General features: G+C 49.0%; 4 non-coding genes across 4 annotated transcripts; 1 reads left to right on the top strand and 3 right to left on the bottom strand.

Annotated features, from left to right (window-relative positions):
- Nucleotides 1–3,001: 3,001 nt before the first annotated feature.
- On the bottom strand, nucleotides 3,002–3,143 carry LOC138236266 (U4 spliceosomal RNA). The gene has a single exon (XR_011188559.1). It is a non-coding gene; the product is annotated as a U4 spliceosomal RNA (small nuclear RNA).
- Nucleotides 3,144–4,450: 1,307 nt separating this feature from the next.
- Nucleotides 4,451–4,595, bottom strand: LOC138236275 (U4 spliceosomal RNA). Its single transcript, XR_011188568.1, has one exon. It is a non-coding gene; the product is annotated as a U4 spliceosomal RNA (small nuclear RNA).
- A 230-nt stretch (nucleotides 4,596–4,825) lies between these two features.
- Nucleotides 4,826–4,942, bottom strand: LOC138236286 (U5 spliceosomal RNA). The gene has a single exon (XR_011188578.1). It is a non-coding gene; the product is annotated as a U5 spliceosomal RNA (small nuclear RNA).
- A 4,076-nt stretch (nucleotides 4,943–9,018) lies between these two features.
- trnas-gcu (transfer RNA serine (anticodon GCU)) lies at nucleotides 9,019–9,100 on the top strand. The gene has a single exon. It is a non-coding gene; the product is annotated as a tRNA-Ser (tRNA).
- Nucleotides 9,101–14,282: the final 5,182 nt, after the last annotated feature.

Below are 14,282 nucleotides of genomic sequence, written 5' to 3'. Positions count from 1 at the left end.
TTTTTTAACAAACATTTCTTTGAAAAAATGAAACGTTTCCCTTGGTCAGAGATTAAATAAAACCTCACTTTTTTTGAGGTTTTACTGTGCAGAGTGAGGTTTTAGCTCACTTTTTTTGAGCAGAAGGTTTACTGTGACTTGAGAAGGGCCGGCATCCAATCACGGTGGTACACACACACGCTCTCACTCATATGAGCTACACGGCTACCAAGATGATCTCGGGTGCGCCGAGCTGGTACGGAACATATTGAACTGATCGACGGCGAATTGTCTCTTAGACAGGCTTTTCACCTCTAAGCTCCCTGACTGACAGTGATCAGCTAGGTAGTGAAACAGTCAGCTGCTTCTAAGCCATAAACAGCTGCATCTCGGCGCTTCCACGGAGAGATGATTTGAAAGCCGAACATCGCCCATTGGGAATACCTTACTATCACTAGTTTAAGAGACTCTTAAGATCTTGCAGAGGTGCCTGTCTAATAGCATGCGCTTTGCAAGCTATAGGTGTTTAGGCTGAGGCAGAATGCCTGTTAACAAAATGTTTTTCTAAAGGTGTGTCTAAGTGGCTGCAAAAGGACAACACTCCTGGGGCGCCGTGGCTCAGCTCCTGCACTTGATTATAATGCCGTTACGTGTCGAAGCAGTAATTTACGTCATCCTACCACTGCAACACAGGGAATAGAGAGAAATGAGCACACGCTACGAATCGTCTCAATCACTCCCTACAGTCGTAAGGCGCATTGAAGGGTGCACCCCCATCATTAATCGTTGCGCCTCTGTGAAAGGAAGGCTCTTGGGCAGTCTTTGAAACAGCTCGGATGAAACACTTGATTGCTTCCATGTGCATCTGGAGCCCACTTCTTATTTTCACTTCACGCCGCCCAAAGCATTTCTAAAACAGGAGATTCGCGTTTGGGAATGCGCCCTGCCCTACAAATAAAACAGGTCTACGGGTCTGAAACGTGCTCCACAGAAAACAGCTCTGTTGCGCTTTTGATCAAAGGGAGATTCACTGTTCATACTTTTTGATGACATAACACCCAAAGGGGCTTCTTTGGAGCTGGATTCCAACCAGCATCCTTAAGTTTCTTGGCGGTATCCTTTACAGTCCTCTGTTCGGTCGACAAGGGACAGAAGGGGGCAGCTTTCCTCACACATACAGTGCAATATACTGTACTGTTCCCGTTCATTGAATTCGCAGTTCTGCATCAGACCTCTAACTCGTTACATTAGCTTGGATTTAAGCCACGAAGCAGGCTTCTACTGTATAAACTTCTAGAGGAATCACAAACTATTTGAGAGGCCACCATCCCAGGGGGACCTGACAAAGTCTATCCCTAAACACCTAGCGCAGTCTCTCGAGAGACTGTCAAAAATCGCTTTCTCCGTTTGCGTTGCAAGTAAGTGAAAATGCGGTCTCAACCCAGAGCCACTTGGCAGCAGCGGCATGTAAATACTGTTACTGTCACTGCTCGATACCGACGTTAGCCTACTATACCATGTTCAGCCACCGCTAGAAAATGTACGGCTCTAGTACCGGAGCAAAGAACGGGAGGGCCAACACTGAACGGGCACACGTGTCAGACATGGAGAGCAACAAGGATGGGATTTGACCCCATGTGTGCAGAGCACAATGGATTAACAGTCCATCGCCTTAACCACTCGGCCACCTCATCAACAAAACTGGGCTGTCCTGACATGGGTTGGCGCACACCAGTTGATCTTTTTCTTTTTTTTTCCCTCATACTCGAGGGTCATTTTCCTGTTCCACATGCGATTTCAACATTTTCCTTGGGAGATGTCAAGCCAGCAAGCCACTGCTGTGGTTCAGTGGCCAGTGTGGAGTTCAGTGGCCCTGTTGTACACAGAAAGCACTTTGAGCTCCTTGGACATGAAAAGTTCCAGATAAAAGCCATTTGTCATCCTTTCTCTTGGTGTCGATGTTGCTAATTCAGTGTACGGGCTTTCTCGTGCAGTTTCATGGTTCTTGTAACCCAAATCCTACACTAGCGTGAAGTGACCCCCCATTTCACAGCATTTTTCAGCTGATTTAAATTGTACCTAAAGGAGAAGCATTATTGAAGACCATCAATTACCAAGAGCTTTTGTCAAAAGTTTTGGTGGTAATTTTTAATGACCACAGAGCGCTGTGACCTCGGTTTTACATCTCACCAAAGAGACAGCGCCCTTTTACAACACAGCGTCTCCGTCACTATGCTGGGGCATTGGGACGCGCACAGACCTCAGGGTGAGCGCCCCCCCACCGGCACCATTAACACCGCTTCCAGCTGGAAACTTTGTCTTTCCCTGTAGCTCACCCTCATCCGGGTACTGACCTGGCTAACACCTGCTTTGCTTCAGTGGGTTTTCAGTTGCGAGTTGCAAGGGGATGCAAGTGATGGAGCCGCTCGCTGCAAAAGCTACTGCATTGGCCGGGAATCGAACCCAAGCCTCCCACGTGGCAGGCGAGAATTCTACCACTAAATCACCAATGCTCAGTGCCTGGACCTTCAAAAAAGACGCTTTTTTGGTGCTCTGTGCAAAACGCGTCGACATCTGCTTCCAGCTGCAAAATGCCATTTGCAGACGCTGAAGAATTTATTTCCAAGGCAGCGGGTACAAGCGATTTGGCGTTTTAAAACAACCAGGAACAGCAAAGAGGTGCGCTTCTTTGCTTGCGCCAGAATACAACGACAGGAGGTGCGAGTTGCAAGGGGATGCAAGTGATGGAGCCGCTCGCTGCAAAAGCCACTGCTTTGGCTGGGAATCGAACCAGAGCCTCCCGTGTGGGAAGCGAGAATTCTACCACTGAACCAACAATGCTCAGTACCCGGGCCTTGAAAAAAGACGCTTTTTTGGTGCTCTGTTAAAAAAGCGTCGACATTACCTCTTTCAAAAGGCTTCACTTTCCTAGTAACATTCCAAGGCTCATTGAACCCGGGCTGTTTCCTCTAGCGGTATAGTATTGCAGTTAGACAGCACGATGCCTGCAAGACTATGTCACGCTCTGACGAGACTGTCAAAAATTGCTTTCGCCGATTGTATTGCAAACCGGCGGAAGCGGGGTATTGGGAAAAGTTTTCAACTAGCAATAATCGCGCCTCGGCTAAACCTCACAGGCTACGATACTGCCAATGCGCAAAGCTGACGGTTGCCAGGCAACCGCGGGGATCCTATGGAAATCGTTATCAATCGTCTCATGGCATGTTTTGCTGTAACGCTTCATATTTGTCGTCTTCTTCTTCTAGCTTGAGGTTTTAAAGAATTTCATGACAGACAAGGGCTCCGTCGGGAACAAAGGGCGTTGTGAGAAAACCGTTGCTTATTTTCAGCAGCAGAAATACAACCCTTTAAATACAAGATGACAGAACAATGACGAAGGGCATGCCGGGAGGAACTCATGCACTACAGAGGAAAGGGGGCGGGCACGTACAGTTCACATTCAAGCCACAAGTACTCTTCTCGGATGTTGCACAAACAAATCCAAACGTCCTGAAAGCATTGCAGCATGTTTGTGTCCCACTTCCCGTGGCTGCAGGACGACTGACACGAAGGGACAAACACAATCTGTGGCGTTTAGCGTGACATAGTCTTGCAGGCATCGTGCTGTCTCACTGCAATACTATACCGCTGGAGGAAACAGCCCGGGTTCGATGAGTCTTGGAATGTGACTAGGAAAGTGAAGCCTTTTGAAAGAGGTAAAGCACTGCACAACGGAATTGAGGGAGAATCTTACAGGGGATTCTGAGCGGTGTCTGCATACACGCAGTCCGATACGGGTGCTGAAAGCTTGAGCTACTCTCAATGTCATGCTGCCTTTCCTCGGAGTAAATCTTTTACATTGAAAGAATGCTTCTCGCAGGTTCAAAAAGGGACCCTTGTTAATTGGAGAAATCAATGATTTCGAATGAATTCTGTATGCGTTAAAAGACAGCTATACACAGAAAACATGCAGGACACTGCTCATGATGTTTCCCGAGCCGAAACACAGTGCGTTTTTCAAAGCCATCTGACAAAGCCCGCCCACTGAAAACTGCAGCAGATCGTGTAAAGACGTTCAACTTTGTAACTACTGCACGCACAGGAAGCAGAATAAATTCCTCTTTTCAAACTGTCAAAGGTTTGCTTTGTGAACGCAGCAGGACATCGCACAATCTCTTTTGAACGGGGACAAACAATTTCTTATGGGGCGCAGTAAGTACAGACGTTTAAAGAGCTCCACTCATGCCGACGATGCAGCATGAAGAAGCGCAACCTAACGTTTGACAGACAAAAGCCGGGCGCCGCTACGAGCAATATGAAATCAAACTGACAGCACACGGCGTTTCGCGCTGACTCAAAAGTGATCTCGACAGACGCTGTTCTCTGCATAACGCTGAAAGAGCTAAAGAGCGTTTCTGTTGAGACGTAACAAGCTTGTTTCTTTCTACCATGATGTTACCATGACAAAATCTGTCTTTAAACACCTTGCTCAAAAATTGCTTTCGCCGATTGTATTGGAAACCGGCGGAAGCGGGGTATTGGGAAAAGTTTTCAACTAGCAATAATCGCGCCTCGGCTAAACCTCACAGGCTACGATACTGCCACTGCGCAAAGCTGACGGTAGCCAGGCAACCGCGGGGATCCTATGGAAATCGTTATCAATCGTCTCATGGCATGTCGTTGCTGTAACGCTTCATATTTGCGGCCGGACACTTCCCGCCCCCCAAAGAAAAGAGCGCCAATCAGACAGGCGGAGACCGAGGACTCGCAGAGCAGAAGGCCACAGTCGCCGTAATAAGAGCGATTGTGAGCGGTTTTGTTTTCTCTCTTTGACCAGCCCAGCTGCGCCCCACCCAAAGGCAGGGAAGCACAAAAATTGTATGGAACTCATTCATGCTCCTCTCCATGGAAATCTTTAGTAAAAGGCAAAAGATTTGTACGAGATGAAGAGAAACCAGAGTGCGTGGCTGGACAGCTGCAGGAGCCCAGGCCGCCTTCAAGTCCTCTCCCCTGCCGGTCGTGGTTGGCAATGCACCTGGCCTTACAAACGAGCCAGTGGGGCCCGTTCAGCTCCGGGCTCATCGCCTGCGGCTCTCGGCTTACCTGGCAGGGGAGATACCTTGATCAGCCTGTAGTTGGAGTAGTTGGATTGTTTTCTTGTTTTGTGGAAGCAGTGTTTGTTTTGCAGTTTGAGATGGCAACCTTTGGATCCCGCAAGAATGCTGTACGTTTTGAGCTTTTGGATGACCTCTTCATGGATCGTATGCAGTTCAGCAGAAAAGTGTTACAGAAGGAACTTGGCTTTGAACCTCGGCACTTGTATTTCATCTTCGCTCTCCCAGGTCAGAAAGCATTTGAGGTTGTTTTTGCTACCTATTCTCTGTTTGAACAATGTGTGGATGTGTTTGAGGCAAAAAGAGGGAAAGTTCCTGCCCTTGAGAAGATCAACTTGCAGCCTCTGACACAGAGAGAGAGGTTGTTATGTTCTCGGAAATGGCAAAGACGGAGGACATTCACACCTGGCTTAAGCAGTACTGCACCGTCCACCATGGAACTGAGGTTAGAGATGTTGACGGTATAAAAACAGGAACAAGGAAATTCGAGGTTCGCTTGCTACCGGACAATGTAAATGGAGGCTTAAGGCACCTGCCCTCTACAATCCGGCTGGGCGCCTGCAATGGCTATGTTTTTTATGTGGGACAACCAAAGGTGTGTCGGCGCTGTGGTGCTGTGGGACACCTGGCATCGTCCTGCACTGTGAAATGCTGCAAGACCTGTGGCAAACAGGGACATTAAGCCTCTGACTGTTCAATGCTGCCAAAGTGCAATTTATGTGGCTCAGAAGGACACGTTTTTAAGAACTGCCCTCACGCCTACGCCTATAAACTCAAAATGAGAAAGGATGAGGCAGTGCTTGTTTCAGCCAAACCGGCCTGAAAAAGCCAAAGCAAACAACAAGTCAAACAAAGAACCCTTGTTGGACAAAGAGTCTCAGCCTCCAGCCAGGATCAGTCCTGCTGTGGCTCCGGGGCCGGTGGAAGAGAAATCCACTACGCCCCCACAACCGCAGACTGCACCAGACAAGCACGAGGGTTTGAAAACCCCAGAGAACAGCGAGGACCCCTCCCCCACTCCTGCTCCTCAGAACGAGGGCCAGTGTGGGGCCCCCCGGTGGAGCGGGTCCAGCGAGGATACCCAGGATTCAGCGGAGCTGCTTTTCTCAGACTCTGCAAGTGCTACAGATGCCCTCCTCTCCTCCATCCAGTCCATCACGGAGGATCTGCAACAGCTGGTGGGTGAGGGGGAAGAGGAGACTGGTGCATCGGCTGCACCCCTTTCCCCTCGGTGCTCCCAGGAGCTGGACTTGAGGAAAAGGAAAAATGACTCTGTTTTCTCCCCGAGCGAGGAGGAAGGAGAGCATGGCGATGGGGACAGCTGGAACCCCTCCACCCCTCCTTCTACCCCCTTCCTTGAAATGGACTCCGTGAACGCTTTTACTGCTGCCACCCTGATGAAGGCTCATTCAGAGGATGGCTGGCAGGAAATTGGTAAGAAGAAAAAGAAAAAGAAGAAGGTAACAGTTGAGACCGAAGAGAAATGTGTTTTGTAAAGACTGGTTCCACTTTCTTATGTAATATGGCTCTAAACATAATTTCTCTTAACACCAGAGGTATCAATGACAGAGTTAAATGCCAGTGTGTCTTTGATTACCTCCAGCAGAGAGAGGGAGATGTGTTGATGTTGCAGGAGTGTGCTTTAGCCTATCAAGAGAGGTATAAAAGCTTTGAAGATAGGTGGGATAAAGGGCCTTCTGTTTGGTCAGGGGACAATAACAACAGAGCCTCTGGCGTGGCCATTCTTTTCAAAGGATGGGCTTTCAAATTGAAAAGTATTCAGAGGGTCATAGATGGCAGGTTGCTGTGTGTGGATGTGGAATGGGGGACCGTTAACCTGCGGCTAATCAATGTGTATTGTCCTACTGACGTGGGAGTAAGGGTGGAGCTACTCAAGGCACTCTCTCCCCTATTGTTAAGTAGCACAGATGTGATAGTGGGAGGGGATTTTAATTGTATCTTAGAGCACACAGACAGGCAGTCTAGCTCTCCGATAAAATTGGATTCCAGCTCACTGGCCCTGCAAAACTTAGTTCAAGACTTTAAACTCTCAGACACATATAGATGTATATATCCCACAACAGCAGGATATACATGGTCAGGGAGGAATAGCAGCTCCAGAATTGACTATTGCTTTGTCTCAGAGAGAGTGAAAGTTGTTGGGGTCACTCTTCAGCCTGTCTTCTTCTCAGATCATCAGGCTTTAGGGTGTAGAGTGGAACTCCAGGGCGGGACTGTCTTTGGCCCAGGCCTCTGGAAACTCAACACAAAGCTGCTAGAGAACGAGGGGGTAGTATCCCGCTACAAGGAGAAACTATCACAGTGGCTGTCCTTGCAGTGTCAGTACGGGTCAGTAGGAGAGTGGTGGGAGGAGGTGAAGATGAGGACAAAGGCCTTTTTCATGGCTGAGGGAAGGAAGGCTGCTGCCAGACGGAGAGGAGTGCTAGCCAGGAAACAGAGGCAGCTGCAGCGTCTCTACACGATGCTGCACAGTGGCTTCGATGTGCTCGAGGATATCACCCTTTTAAAAAAGGACATCCGGAGCATAGCCAAGAAAGTAGTCGAGGAGTGCTGTTAAGAAGCAGAGTGCAGTTCTTGGAAGAAAATAAGAAGTGTACTCGCTTCTTTTTCAGGAAAGTGGTAGGCTCCAAGTCTGTCATGGAAAGTGTAGTTGATGAGGAGGGACGAGAGAGAACAGAGCTGAGTGCTATCCTCTCCTGCACCGAGGCCTTCTACTCAAGACTGTACAGCTCTACAGAGGTAAAGGATGAAGAAATTCATTTTTTTACCTCAAAGCTAGAAAACGTTTTGAGTGAAGAAGATAGGGAAGTACTTAAGAGGGATTTGACAGTAGAAGAGCTGAGACAGGCTATGGAGAGCTTACAGAAGGGGAAAACTCCGGGTGCTGACGGGCTCCCTAAAGAATTTTATTGCACCTTTTGGGATCTGCTTCAGGATCCGCTACTGCTCCTATTCGAGGAAAGCTATAAGACAGAATTGCTGCCTGACTCCTTAAGAGAAGGCACTATCTCTCTCTTGTTTAAGAAAGGAGCAAAGAATGACATAAAGAACTGGAGACCCCTCAGCCTGTTAGGCGTGGACACTAAGATCCTGTCCAAAGCCCTTTTCCTGCGCCTACAAAATGTAGTGGCCTCACTGGTAGGGAAAGAACAGACTTGTGGGATAGTAGGACGCCTGATGAGCGACAACCTGGCCTTGTTGAGGGATGTCTGTCTGTACTCAGAGGATCGCTCCCTCCCTCTGTGCGTTTTAGGTGTAGACCTAGAAAAGGCCTTTGACCGCCTAAACCGGCAGTACTTAACATCGGTACTTGAGCACATGAATTTTGGCCCCATCATGAGAAAGTGGATTAACCTGCTGTACACAGGTAGCAACAGCAGAGTAATGGTTAATGGCAATAGATCACACCCCTTTGAAGTCTGTTCAGTAGTGAGGCAGGGCTGCCCATTATCCCCTTTGTTATTCGTTTTGGCTACGGAGCCCTTAGCCTGTGCCTTGCGCCAGGATCAGGCCATTAATGGGATACCAGTGCCTGGAAGTGGGGGAGGAGAGGTAAAGACATCTCTATACATGGATGACGTCACCCTGCTCCTCTCTGACAGTACCTCAATTAGCAGAGCTCTGCAGTGTTGTGAGCGTTTCTCTTTGGCTTCCTCTGCAAAAATTAACAAATCTAAGAATGAGATTTTTTATCAGAACTGGAGGGAGCCAAAAGAAGGACATGATCTCATGCTGCAAGAGAAGAGAATTAAGGTCCTGGAGAATTAATTGCTGGCTTGGCATCTCCCAAGGAAAATGTTGAAATCGCACGTGGAACAGGAAAATGACCCTCGAGTACGAGGGAAAAAAAAGAAAAAGATCATCTGGAGCGCGCCAACCCATGTCCGGACAGCCCAGATCCCTCGACGAGGTGGCCGAGTGGTTAAGGCGATGGACTGCTAATCCGTTGTGCTCTGCACGCATGGGTTCGAATCCCATCCTCGTCGCGCTCCATGTCTGACACGTGTGCCCGTTCGGCGTTGGCCCTCCTGTCATTTGCTCCGGTTCTAGAGCCGTGCATTTTCTAGCGGTGGCTGAACATGGTATAGTAGGCTAACGTCGGTATCGAGCAGTAACAGTAACGGTATTTACGTGCCGCTGCTGCCAAGTGTCTCTGGGTTGAGACCGCGTTTTCACTTACTTGCAACGCAAACGGAGAAAGCGATTTTTGACAGTCTCTCGAGAGACTGCGCTAGGTGTTTAGGGATAGACTTGTCAGTTCCCCCTGGGATGGTGGCCTCTCAAATAGTTTGTGATTCCTCTAGACGTTTATACAGTAGAAGCCTGCTTCGTGGCTTAAATCCAAGCTAAGGAAACGAGTTAGAGGTTTGATGCAGAACTGCGAATTCAATTAAGGGGAACACTACAGTACATTGCACTGTATGTGTGAGGAAAGCTGCCCCCTTCAGTCCCTTGTCGACCAAACAGAGGACTGTAAAGGATACCGCCAAGAAACTTAAGGATGCTGGTTGGAATCCAGCTCCAAAGAAGCCCCTTTGGGTGTTATGTCATCAAAAAGTAAGAACAGCGAATCTCCCTTTGATCAAAAGCGCAACAGAGCTGTTTTCCGTGGAGCAGGTTTCAGACCCGTAGACCTGTTTTCCCAAACGCGAATCTCCTGTTTTAGAAGTGCTTTGGGCGGTGTAGCGGCGAGGCTTATTAATAAGAAAGAATTAAGTGTTTCTGAGCTTTCCCAAATTAGGCCTCATCTCTCTGTTCATCTCTGTGGTGCAGCCACAGAGAAACTATTCATGCAGGCTGATTTAAGGTTTCCCTTGATAAGGGACAGCTCCCAAAGGGGGATGCACTTAGCTAAGCCTGGCTATCATGATCAATGGTCATCCATTGGCGCTTATCTGTCTAGGGAGTGCCAGATGGACATCTGGACTGCATTCCTAAGTGTCAGGAGTAAGTGACTCATATCTCACCTTGATCAACCAATCAGGGACTGGTAGGGCCGAGTAACCCACGTGGGACTCTGATGCCCATGGAACTTTCAGCCAATCAACGAGCTGAAGTTCCTCCAGGTAAAAACAGGCAACACAGAGAGCCTGAGAGATTCAGTGGGAATTCAGTAGAGATTTCTGTGGAGTTTTCTAAAGGGAATTCAAAGGAGAATTCCAGGGCAGGACAGCCCAGGAGCAGAAGGCTCCCAAGGGCAGGACATTCTCACAGCGCGCCTCCTGACCATCCTGAGACTCAGCCCGGACAACCACGGAACGGCCAGTGTGTCCGAGTGCCAGAACTTTCCTTTGTTCTAAGAGTCTAAAGCGGAGGTTGCCAGAGAGTAACCAGAGGATCCACCCGAGGTTAGCACCAGCAGCAGGCCTCGTGAACAGGTCGGAACTGTGGACAGTTGAATCACTATTCAGAACTAGCTCTTCATCAGGAACGAACCGGTCTTCTTCTTGACTTGCTGGGACCCACAGTCATCTTTTCTCCTGTGCACAAACTTTGCTAGTTAAAGCCAACACTAACTAGCCGGTCAGTGAGCATCAGCAGCGCACCGTCGCAACCCGCACAGCACAGCCTGGCACCTAGACAGAGAGCACGGATTGGACAGCAACAAGCCTGCAACTGTTTCTTTGTGCCCGCAGGAGATCTGAATCCCCAGAGATTGGATGAGTATTCAACTTCACTGCATTACTGCTCGCGAATTCAATTGTTATCCCAACCAGTTGATATCAATTCAATTCCTAAGAGTTATGTACTTGTTTTCAGTATCTAATGTAGAAGTTATTACCAGGTTCATTTATGAAATGGTCTAAATGAATGATATACTGAATGTATGTCCTCTTGATATGTGTAACACTTTGTAACTGACTGAATATATACCTTTTGTATTCTGATAACCCTCTCGATAAGATCTGTTCGTTTTACATGCATATTCTATGTATTGTAACGCCCTCGCCTGGTGGTGAGGAGGAAGCGCCCCTAGGCGCTCGTAGTACCGCTGGGCATGCTGGGAGTGGTAGCCGGAGTGCGGTCTACGCGAGAGAAGCTCGCCCCACACCCAAAGTCCGTCAAGGCCCCCTGCGCCCTGTGGGAGGCCTTGGAGGTAAAGGACGGGGTGCTGCGCCGGGGGTGGCGGGTACCCTCCAGTGGCGAGGTACGGTGGCAGCTGATGGTGCCTTGGTCGCTCCGCGGGGCGGTGCTCCGAGCAGTGCATGGCCAGCCGGGCGTGGGGCACTTTGGCGGTAAAAAAACCCTGTAGCGCCTCCGAGGCCATTTTTATTGGGGTCTTTGCCACCGGGACGTGGAGTGGTACTGCCGAACGTATGCAGTGTGCGTGGCGCAGAAGGGTCCCCCCGAGCGCTCTCGGGCCCCCCTCCAACAACACCAGGTGGGGGCTCCTATGGAGCGGGTGGGGGTGGACGTTTTGGGCCCGTTTCTGCGCACCGAGGCCGGGAACCTCTACGTCTTGGTGGCCATGGATTATTTTATGAAGTGGCCGGAGGCCTACGCCCTCCCGGACCAGAGTGCCCCCACGGTGGCCGATGCACTGCTGGAGGGGATGTTTGCCAGGCTGGGGGTGCCGGAGGAGTTACATAGTGACTAGGGGCGTAACTTCGAGTCCCAGGTCTTTGCCAGAGTGTGCCAGCGCCTGGGGATCACTAAGACGCGGACCACACCTCTGCATCCCCAGAGCAACGGGTTGGTGGCGCGGTTTAATCGTACGCTCACCACCCAGCTGGCCACCCTGGTGTCCCGGCACCAACGGGACTGGGACCGCCACCTCCCCCTTGCACTCTGGGCGTATAGGACCGTGGTCCAGGAATCCACCGGGTGCACCCCAGCCTCACTCATGCTGGGCCGGGAAATGTGAACCCCGGTGGACCTGGTCTTCGGCCCGTCGCCCGGAGACGGGTCGGCACCGCTGGCTGGACCGGACTACGAATGGGACCTGCGGCAGCGGATGCAGCAGGTGCACAGCTTTGCACGGACCCACCTGACACAGGCGGGGGTCCGGCAGAAGCGGCACTACGACCTGCGCTGCAGGGGGCCTGCCTTCCAGCCCGGGGACTCGGTTTGGGTGTACAACCCGCGCCGCCGCAAATGCCTCAGCCCTAAGCTGGCGCCGTCGTGGGAGGGGCCCGCTGAGGTACTCTGGGTGGTGGGCGAGGTCTGCTACCGTGTCCGGTTGCGAACACGGGGGAGAGTGGTGGTCCTGCACCAAGACCGGCTGGCCCCCTACCAGGCCCGGGAGGAGGAGCCGTGTGGGGAGGCTCTAGAGGACCAGCCGGGGCTGGAGCCGGCCGATAGTGGGGCGTCTGTGGGTCGCCAGCCGTCACCGTGGCCAACGGCTTCTCACGCAGGGTTCCACAGCAGTTAGCCGAGTACGAGTACAGCCTGAGGGGGGTGTTCGACGTCGGCGAGACGCCAGACGCTTCAGGTTTTTAAGGAGTAAGAGTGCAGGGGGTCTAAACCTGCGATCCAGTGTGTTGAAGTATTTCACAACACTACCCCTAGCACATCTGGAAATAAATCCTCATAATGATTATTGCCCTGGGCATGTACCAAAAAATCACTGAGCATATATATATATATCACTGTGTTGAAGCTAGAGACACAGAATAAGTGCAAACACATACAGTGTTCCTGCACCTTTGACCTCATCCAGAATGTATCGTTTTTTGAAAGGGATTGCTGTCAGAATGCACAACTGAATCCCAAACAGAATCTCTAGTCAAATATGATCATTTGTGAAACAGGCAAATGAGTCTCTCAGGTGCCCATTGCTCATTTTCAGACACAATTATGCAATACTTTCACCATGCGTTGAGCAATAGGGATTAAAGATACCAGAGGTAAGGTTAAAAGTGATTCTGAGGTGCAACACATCAGTGATACAGCTAGGCATCTGAAATGCGGGGTTTGAGAGCCCTTCAGGGAACACCGTACCCTAAAGGTACCAAAAGTCCACTAGTATAAGCATTAAGCCACTGTCACCCCTGTTACAATGTGATTGCTACATATCTTCATTTCTTTGGTTTTTAAGGAGTAAGAGTGCAGGGGGTCTAAATCTGCGATCCAGTGTGTTGAAGTATTTCACAACACTACCTGTAGCCCGTCTGGAAATAAATCCTCATTCTGATTATTGACCTGGGCATGTACCAATAAATCACTGAGCATATATATATATATCACTGTGTTGAAGCTAGAGACCTTTATGTAATATTATGATGCTAAAATGTCATTTTCACATATATTAATGTAATAAATGATTGCTTATGCTTTATAAACAAATCTAATTAAAATAAAAGCTTACGTTTTGTATTTAACTTGTACCATAGAACATGATTTGCTTTGTATTTCAAGCCCACAAAGTGTCCAACTGACGCACTACATGATATAAGGAAGATTATCACATGCATATCGGTATTATCTTTCTTATGAAAATGCATTCCTTTCATTACCTTTTACTTTTTAAAATGAACTCAAATTGTGTATAATGTAATAATTTAAGTAGAATAGATTCTAATAATATAATGATCCAGTGTGTTGCACTACTTCACTGCTTCACTGCTCTATGCCGTCTGGAAATAAATCCTCAGACTGCTTACTGCCCTGGGCATGTACCAATAAATTACAGGAGCACATCTATATATCACTGCGATGAAGCAGGAGACACACAATCACTGCAAACACATCCTAAATACAGTGTTCCAGCACCTTTGACCTCATCCAGTACGTATCATTTCTTGAAAGGGATTGCTGTCCGAATGCACATCTGAATCCCAAACAGAATCTCTAGTAAAATACGATCATTTGTGAAACAGGTAAATGACGGTCTCAGGGGCCCATTCCTCATTCTCAAGACACATCTATGCAGTACGTACACCATGCATTGAGCAATAGGGATTAAAGACACCACAGGTAAGGTTAGAAGTCATTCTGACTATATTCTAAAATATTGGACTCATATTCTTATGATGGCAGTCACTTATGATAGTGACAGAGACGCTGTGTTGTAAAAGGGCGCTGTCTTTTGGATGAGATGTAAAACAGAGGTCACAGCAAGCTGAAAAACACGTTTTGAAAAGTGTGCTTTTCCTGCCCCAGAAGTTAAATGGGGGTGACCAAAGTTGCCCAAACGTGTTTATTTCTGCTGAAAAACCCGTTTTGACA

Source organism: Lepisosteus oculatus, unplaced genomic scaffold (assembly GCF_040954835.1).
Source record: "Lepisosteus oculatus isolate fLepOcu1 unplaced genomic scaffold, fLepOcu1.hap2 HAP2_SCAFFOLD_88, whole genome shotgun sequence".
NCBI classification, from domain to species: Eukaryota; Metazoa; Chordata; class Actinopteri; order Semionotiformes; family Lepisosteidae; genus Lepisosteus; species Lepisosteus oculatus.
This window is presented reverse-complemented; position numbering and strand designations above follow the sequence as displayed.